We start from the raw sequence: 8,322 nt of genomic DNA, 5'->3' as shown, positions 1-8,322 counted from the left end.
CACTAGCCATCAGGGATATTTAAATTAAAACCACTTTGAGATACCACCTTACACCAGTTAGAATGGCCAAAATTAGCAAGATAGGAAGCAACATGTGTTGGAGAGGATGTGGAGAAAGGGAAATCCTCTTCCACTGTTGATGGGAATGCAAGTTGGTGCAGCCACTTTGGAGAACAGTGTGGAGATTCCCCAATAAATTAAAAATAGAGCTTCCCTATGACGCTGCAATTGCTTGATTTCTTTTCAATGTGAGACAGTTTGTGAACCATGTCTTAAACCTGTTGTGATTAAAAAAAAAAAGAGGTCATGAGATTGAGCAGGTTGTCTGCAAAGACTTCATATGCAAGACATTTAATAAGTTTATGATAGAGAATACTAACAAAATATTTTTTGGGGGAACAGATCAATGTGGAGGAATCTAGATTTTAAGACTTGAGCAGAATTTAGAAGAATTTAATTCCAAATAAACTGTGAACAGTGTAGTTGTTCATGGTCCTATTATTATTATTATTATTATTATTATTATTAATTATCATTAGAAGGAATTAGAAAAAAATGTAAAAGAATAAAGAGGAGGGGCACCTGTGTAGCTCAGTCAGTTAAGTGTCTGCCTTCGGCTTTAGTCATGATCCCCAGGTCCTGGGTTTCAAGAGCCACATTGGGCTTCATGGTGAGTAGGGAGTCTTCTACTCTTTCTCTCTCTCCGCCTTTACCCCTTCCCGCTTCTCATTCTCTCTCTCACTCTTTCTTAGGTGAATAAACAAAATCTTAAAAAATTAAAAAGAAAAACAATGATAGAGGACATCCATGAAAATATATGTAACACAGGTAAGTTAAGAATAAAGCTGCTTAATACACCCACTAGTGAATAAACAGGGGACTGTTGACATAAGCTATAAAGATGTGGTGGCAATGACCAAAAATTTGTTAAGTTATAAAGAATCACAGGAAGAAATTCTAGAAAAATTGCTGAACAAGCTGAAGATTAAAGTGAGGAAATAAGTTGTAATTTAAAAGAAAAATAAAGCTAAATGTGTATTGTGAGTTATTGTGCTATAATTTTGTTGTTCTGTTTTTCAGCTAGTAGAATCAAGGAAGTTATGAAAAGTTGGAAAATTGAAGATGATAAAGAAGGAATATTAGGGGTAGGTTCAACAGGCACTCAGGAAATAATAATAATTTACCCATTCATTCTCTCTTTAAAAGCAGAGAGAAATGATTAGAAAAATAAATAATTTGAAGTATAAAAATGTAACCAAAATATTAGGAGTAAAGTCAGTGTAGGTAAATGTATCAGCTTACTAGTTTATGTTCCATTTGAGATATTAGAATATGTAAAGTTCCAAATGACACAGGAACAGAAGATAATTTTTCACTATTGTGCACAGAATATTCGTTCTAGAAAAAAATTATTTTCCCCATATTATCTCTATCCTCAAATAAAAATGTAAGACTGAAAACAACCAAAACATTTTATTCTAATTATCCAGTTTTCAGCAACATTATCTCCAAAATTTCATTGACATGCAAATGTATTTATGTAATCTATATCTATATTTATACATAATTGATCATAAGAAAATTGCATCTTCCAATTGCAATGTGTAGAAATATTGAACTTTTACATATTTATTATAGGTTGTAATCGTCACTTCATTACAACACTGGGAATAAAATAATATCATGAAAAAATAATAATATCATGTAGATTAGAGGAGGACCACTTAATTTTCTTTCAACAGTATTAGAGGTTACAATATAGATAATAATTGGTAGAGGTAAAGACTAAAATATTTAAAAACCATATTTCCATAATTTGATTATTCATGAGATCAGAAATTCACTCCTTACTTTCCAGGTGCAAAATGCATTACCCACAAATGTTAAATTCCACCATCATGATGGGATTTCTCCTCATGGGGTTTTCTGATGTGTGGGAATTACGGATTTTGCATGCCATAACCTTCTCTCTGATGTAGTCACTCTGATGGGGAACATTATCATTGTTACTGTCACCACCCTTGACAGGAGTCTTCACACACCCATGTACTTCTTCCTCAGGAATCTGTCCATCTTGGATGCCTGCTACATTTCTGTAGCAGTTCCTAACTCATGCATCAATTCCTTGCTTGACAGCAGCACCATTTCAAAGGCTGGGTGTGTAGCTCAGGTCTTCCTAGTGGTTTTCTTTGTATATGTGGAGCTTCTGTTTCTGACTACCATGATCCAAGACCGCCATGTGGCAATCTGCCAACCCCTCCACTACTCTGTGATCATGAATCCTCAAATCTGCATCCAAATGACTCTGGCTTCCATACTCAGTGGACTCATCTATGCTGGTGTCCAGACTGGCAACACATTCCAGCTACCCTTCTGTCAGTCCAATGTCATCCATCAATTTTTTTGTGATATCCCCTCCCTGATAAAGATCTTCTGCTCTGACACCTTTAGCAATGAGATGGTGATCATTGCCTCTGGTCTGGGGATTGGTGGTGGCTGTTTCATCAACATCATCAAGTCTTATATTTACATATTTTCTACTGTTCTCAAGTTTCCAAGTGGAGCAGACAGGAAAAAGGCTTTTTCTACCTGTGTCCCTCACATCCTTGTGGTGTCTGTCTTCCTCAGTTCAGGCTTTTATGTATACAAGAGGCCATCTGAAAATTCTTCCACTATCCAGGACATGGTCCTTTCTGTCTTCTATTCCATAATCCCCCCACTCTTCAACTCTATTATATTTAGTCTTATAAATGAACAAATAAAATACTCCTTTTTGTATTTTGAACTTGATAAAATGAGGAGAATGTTTTTCAGAAAATGTATAGGAAATTGTTGAGGCTCACCCTAAATTATTGAATAAAATTCGTGTTTCTAGCAATAAACTGAGAAATTGATTAGAATTCTATCAATATAACTGACATTAATATATAATGTTATTAAAATATATCATTTATCAATATAATTTCCCTCCTGATGTGTTGAATTATCTGAGTATGTCACTAGGTAAAGAATCTGGTATTATGGATAAGAAATCCCTATTCATGGTTTGATAATTTAAGAACACTCATTAAAAATTTTAGTCTAAAAAGATAAAAAAGTTATCCTTAGAAGTATTTTGTATTTATTCACAATTTAAATATTTTTTAAAACTTACTACTAAACAGTAGCATAGAGGAGTCACAAGCATTCAAAAATAAATATGAAAAATATAATTCCTTCCAAATACAAAAAGAGAAGTGAATTTAGTGAGGGCATGGAGTCATGTATGAGAGGATCATAACTATTTTGCACAACTTGTTCACATGGCAAGGGAAATGTAGATACATTATGCTTGTCATCAGTCCAAAATTTTGCTAAAAATATTTTCAAGTGGCTTGGGGATACATTTACATGCTTATGCTTTAAACATTTTTGCTAGATTGATTGAAGGGATGTATAAATTTTCTCTCCCCACTTATCATCACATGCTTCTTCATACACCCATTAAGACCACTGGAAAGTAAAAATAATGCTATTTTGTTTTCTGATAGTGTCATCTAAAAACGTTTATATTTTTGTTAATAATATAAGTCATTATATGGTAGATTATACGGCAAGAATTAGCAATCTAAAGTTTTAATAACTCAAGAAAACAAAGGTTTACCTCTAGCTCATAGCATATGCCAAGTGGATGCTATCCAGGGACTCTCTGAATTTAATGCATCCGATAGAGCCATTGAAAATAAGAACTCAGTTACATTGAAATATGAGTTTTAAGCATTTATTTTAAAAATGCAAATAGAAAAAGTGGGAGCATTCTTCAATCAAAAGCCACATGACTGGGGCGCCTGGGTGGCTCAGTGTGTTAAAGCCTCTGCCTTCAGCTCAGGTCATGATCCCAGGGTCCTGGGATCGAGCCCCGTGTTGGGCTCTCTGCTCAACGAGGAGCCTGCTTCCTTCTCTCTCTCTGCCTACTTGTGATCTATGTCTGTCAAATAAATAAATAAAGTCTTTTAAAAAAATTTTAAAAAGCCACATGACTACTCCTGACCTGAAAATATCAGGATTTTGACATCATCCTTGAATTCTCAAGAAGAAAAACATATATCAAATATTATTAAAAATAAATGCAAGTATGCATTTTGAAAACAGGTTTTGGTAGTAAACAATTTAAGCTACATATTTGAGAAGACATTCACGCATCTATATTGACATCAAGGAGAATCACAATACCAAAGATATGCATTCATGTGAAAATATTTTACATACATATAAAAACAAAGAGAGTCATGGCAGAATTTTTACTGTTTTAAATAATATATAATAATTTTGAGTATGGGAAAACAAAATACCATGGTCAAGACTCAATCACAGAGAGAGAAAAAAAAATTATAAACGTGCACACCAGGTCTATTTGTCTCTATCAGTCATTTCTGCTCTCATTTTATTCGTCAAATAAGTCACATGGCCACACTTGCTGTCAAAGGGAGAGGTAGGCAACCTACCCACACTTTAAGAAGAGGAAGTGATCTGTATCTCCTGACTGAAAGGATGAAATGTGAGATTCTGACTGCCTGTTGTCCATGCAGTCATTATTAGCATTATGATTACTGTCCATATTCTAAGCCATCACATCATAACAAAAATTCTCAGAGAATAATAAGTGTAACATAAAGTGGCATGAATTGTACAAAGCCTTATGATGCATTATCTTATTAACTCTTCAACAACGTCATGTAACTAATAATAGTGTTCCCACATTTTACAGATGAGTGTCCTGGTTTAGAAACATGAGTTTCTCTATTTTCTATTGTTTTTATTTGTGGTTTCATTTTTATGGTTTTTCCTCCAATTTGGGCCAGTTTGTACTTTAAAAAAATGGTCCTTGAGCCTGAACTTAGGTAATTTGATATAGAGAGAGTAATACTATAATGTTCCCTCTACATACTGCTTTTGTTGAGTCCATAAGTTTTGCTATGTTGTGTTATATTTTTGTTTTCACAAGATTATACTGATTTCAAATATGATTTTATTTTTGTCTTATTGCTTGTAAAAGATCATATTTTTTCATTGTCAAATATTGGCTATTTCCAATCTTCATTTTGTTAATCATTTCCAGTTTTATTTTACTGTTGTTGAAAAATAGAATTTGTGTAATTTCAAGGATCTCAAATTTGTTAAAACTTGTTCTTTTACCTAACATATGATCAATCTTGGAGAATGCTGCATGTTTGAGAAAAAGTATATTTTGCTGTTATGGGTTGGAATGTTCTATATATTATCATTAAGCACATTTAGTCTGTAGTGACATTCATGTTCATGTTATTGATTTACTTATAGATTCTCTGTACAGATGATCTATTAGAACTTCATATTGTAGCCTGGGAATACTTCTTAACAGCTCATGACTTCACTCTCTGAGTCCTCAGGTTTTCTCTCTACTTCCTTTGGAATATATAAAATGTCTTTGGAACAGAGAGTACTTTTCATCCTGAGTTTTACAAAATTCAACTAATCTAAAAGCCTTGTGTTGTTGCTGTCATATAAAATGTCTTTTCCTGGGGCGCCTGGGTGGCTCAGTGGGTTGGGCCTCTGCCTTCGGCACAGGTCATGATCTCAGCATCCTGGGATTGAGCCCCACATCAGGCTCTCTGCTGTGTGGGGAGCCTGCTTCCCTCTCTCTCTGCCTGCCTCTCTGCCTACTTGTGATCTCTCTGTCAAATAAATAAATAAAATCTTTTTTAAAAAGTTTGTTCTTGAATTACGTATGAACTTCTCAAGACCATCTTCACTTGTGATGCCAACTGAAAATCTGAGGGTCCTACAAACCATTCTGTTTCAATTGTTTGCTAAAAATGCCAATGGAAAAAAGACAGCCTCTTCAACAAATGGTGTTGGGAAAAAGCCAAACGCAGAAGAATGAAACTAGACCACTTTCTTGCACCATACACGAAAATAAATTTTAAGAAGATGAAAGATGTAAACGTGAGAAAGGAATCCATCAAAATCCTGAGGATAGAACAGGCAGCAACCTCTTTGCCATCTGCCATAAAAACTTCTTTCTAGATAGGCCTCCTTAGCAAGAGAAACAAAAGGGAAATAAACTCTTGAGTCTTTACTCAAAATAAAAATCTTCTGCACAGCAAAGAGAAAAATCTAGAAACCTAAAAGACAACGTGCAGAATGGGAGATGATATTCACAAATGAAATATCTGATAGAGGGTTAATATCCAAAATATATATAAATCTCAACTCCCAGAGGGGCCTGGGTGCCTCAGTTGTTAACTGTCTGCATTTGGCTCAGGTTGTGATCCCAGGGTCCTGAGATTAAGCCCCACATTTGTCGTCTTTCTCAGTAAGAAGCATGCTTCTCCCTCTCCCACTCATGTGTTTGTGTTTTTTCTCTTACTGTGTCTCTCTCTGTCCTATAAATAAATATAATCATTAATTTTTTAAATAAAATCAAATAAAACTCAACACCCAAGAACAGTTAAGTCAGTTAAAAATGGGCAGAAGATATGAGTAGACATTTTTTCCCCAAAGAAGACATCCAGGGGTGCCTGGGTGGCTCAGTGGGTTAAAGCCTCTGCCTTCAGCTCAGGTCATGATCCCAGGGTACTGGGATCAAGCCCCGGATTGGGCTCTCTGCTCAGTGGGGAGCCTGTTTCCTCCTCTCTCTGCCTGCCTCTCTGCCTACTTGTGATCTCTGCCTGTCAAATAAATTAAAAAAATCTTAAAAAAAGAAGACATCCCTGTCCCACGTTGAGGTGTGAGACAGGAATCTATCAGAATCCTAGAGGAGAACATAGGCAGTAACCTCTTTGATATCAGCCACAGCAACTTCTTTCAACATATGTCTCCAAAGGCCAAGGAAACAAAAGCAAAATGAACTTTTGGGACTTCATCAAGATCAAAAGCTTCTGCACAGCAAAGGAAACAGTCAACAAAACAAAAAGGCAACCCACGGAATGGGAGAAGATATTTGCAAATGACAGTACAGACAAAAGGTTGATATCCAGGATCTATAAAGAACTTCTCAAACTCAACACACACAAAACAGATAATCATATCGAAAAATGGGCAGAAGATATGAACAGACACTTCTCCAACGAAGACATACAAATGGCTATCAGACACATGAAAAAATGTTCATCATCACTAGCCATCAGGGAGATTCAAATTAAAACTACATTGAGATACCACCTGACACCAGTTAGAATGGCCAAAATTAGCAAGACAGGAAACAACGTGTGTTGGAGAGGATGTGGAGAAAGGGGAACCCTCTTCCACCGTTGGTGGGAATGCAAGTTAGTGCAGCCACTTTGGAGAACAGTGTGGAGATTCCTGAATAAATTAAGAATAGAGCTTCCCTATGACCCTGCAATTGCACTGCTGGGTATTTACCCCAAAGATAGAGATGTAGTGAAAAGAAGGGCCATCTGTACCCCAATGTTTATTGCAGCAATGGCTATGGTCGACAAACTGTGGAAAGAACCAAGATGCCCTTCAACGGATGAATCAATAAGGAAGAAGTGGTACATATGCACAATGGAGTATTATGCCTCCATTAGAAAGGATGAATACCCATCTTTTGTAGCAACATGGACGGGACTGGAAGAGATTATGCTGAGCGAAATAAGTCAAGCAGAGAGAGTCAAGTATCATATGGTCTCACTTATTTGTGGAGCATAACAAAGAACAAAGAGGACATGGGGAGATGGAGAGGAGAGGGAGTTGAGGGAAACTGGAAGGGGAGATGAACCATGAGAGACTATGGACTCTGAAAAGCAACCAGAGGGTTTTGAAGGGGCGGGAGGGGGTTGGGAGGTTGAGGAACCAGGTGGTGGGTAATAGGGAGGGCACGTACTGCATGGAGCCCTGGGTGTGATGCCAAAACAATGAACACTGTTATGCTGTAAATAAACAAATTAAAAAAAAAAAAGACATCCCAATAACTAACAAACACATGAAAAGATGTTCAACATCATTCATCATCACGGAAATAAAAATCGAAACTGCAATAAGGTATCACTCCATGCCAGTCAGAATGGCTAAACTAAACACAGTAGACAACAGGTGTTCACAAGGATGTAGAGAAAGAGGGAACTCTCCTCTACTATTGGTGGTAATGCAAACTGGTGCAGGCATACTGGAAAACAGTATGGAAGTTGTTAAAAAAGTTGAATATACAACTGCATTTTGATCCAGCAATTGCACTTCTAGGTATTTGACCAAAGAATACAAAAATACTAATTTGAAGGGATACATACACCTCTATGTTTACAGCAACACTATCAACAATAGTCAAATTATGGGGGGAGAAAACCAAATGTACACTGAATG

At 36.2% G+C, this 8,322-nt stretch overlaps 1 pseudogene; it reads left to right on the top strand.

Moving 5' to 3' along the window:
* Positions 1-1,880: 1,880 nt before the first annotated feature.
* Positions 1,881-2,758, top strand: LOC123938132 (annotated as a pseudogene).
* Positions 2,759-8,322: the final 5,564 nt, after the last annotated feature.

This window comes from Meles meles, chromosome 3, assembly GCF_922984935.1.
Source record: "Meles meles chromosome 3, mMelMel3.1 paternal haplotype, whole genome shotgun sequence".
Lineage (NCBI taxonomy): Eukaryota > Metazoa > Chordata > Mammalia > Carnivora > Mustelidae > Meles > Meles meles.
The sequence above is the reverse complement of the archived record's forward strand: the minus strand, read 5'-3'. Positions and strand labels throughout refer to the sequence as shown.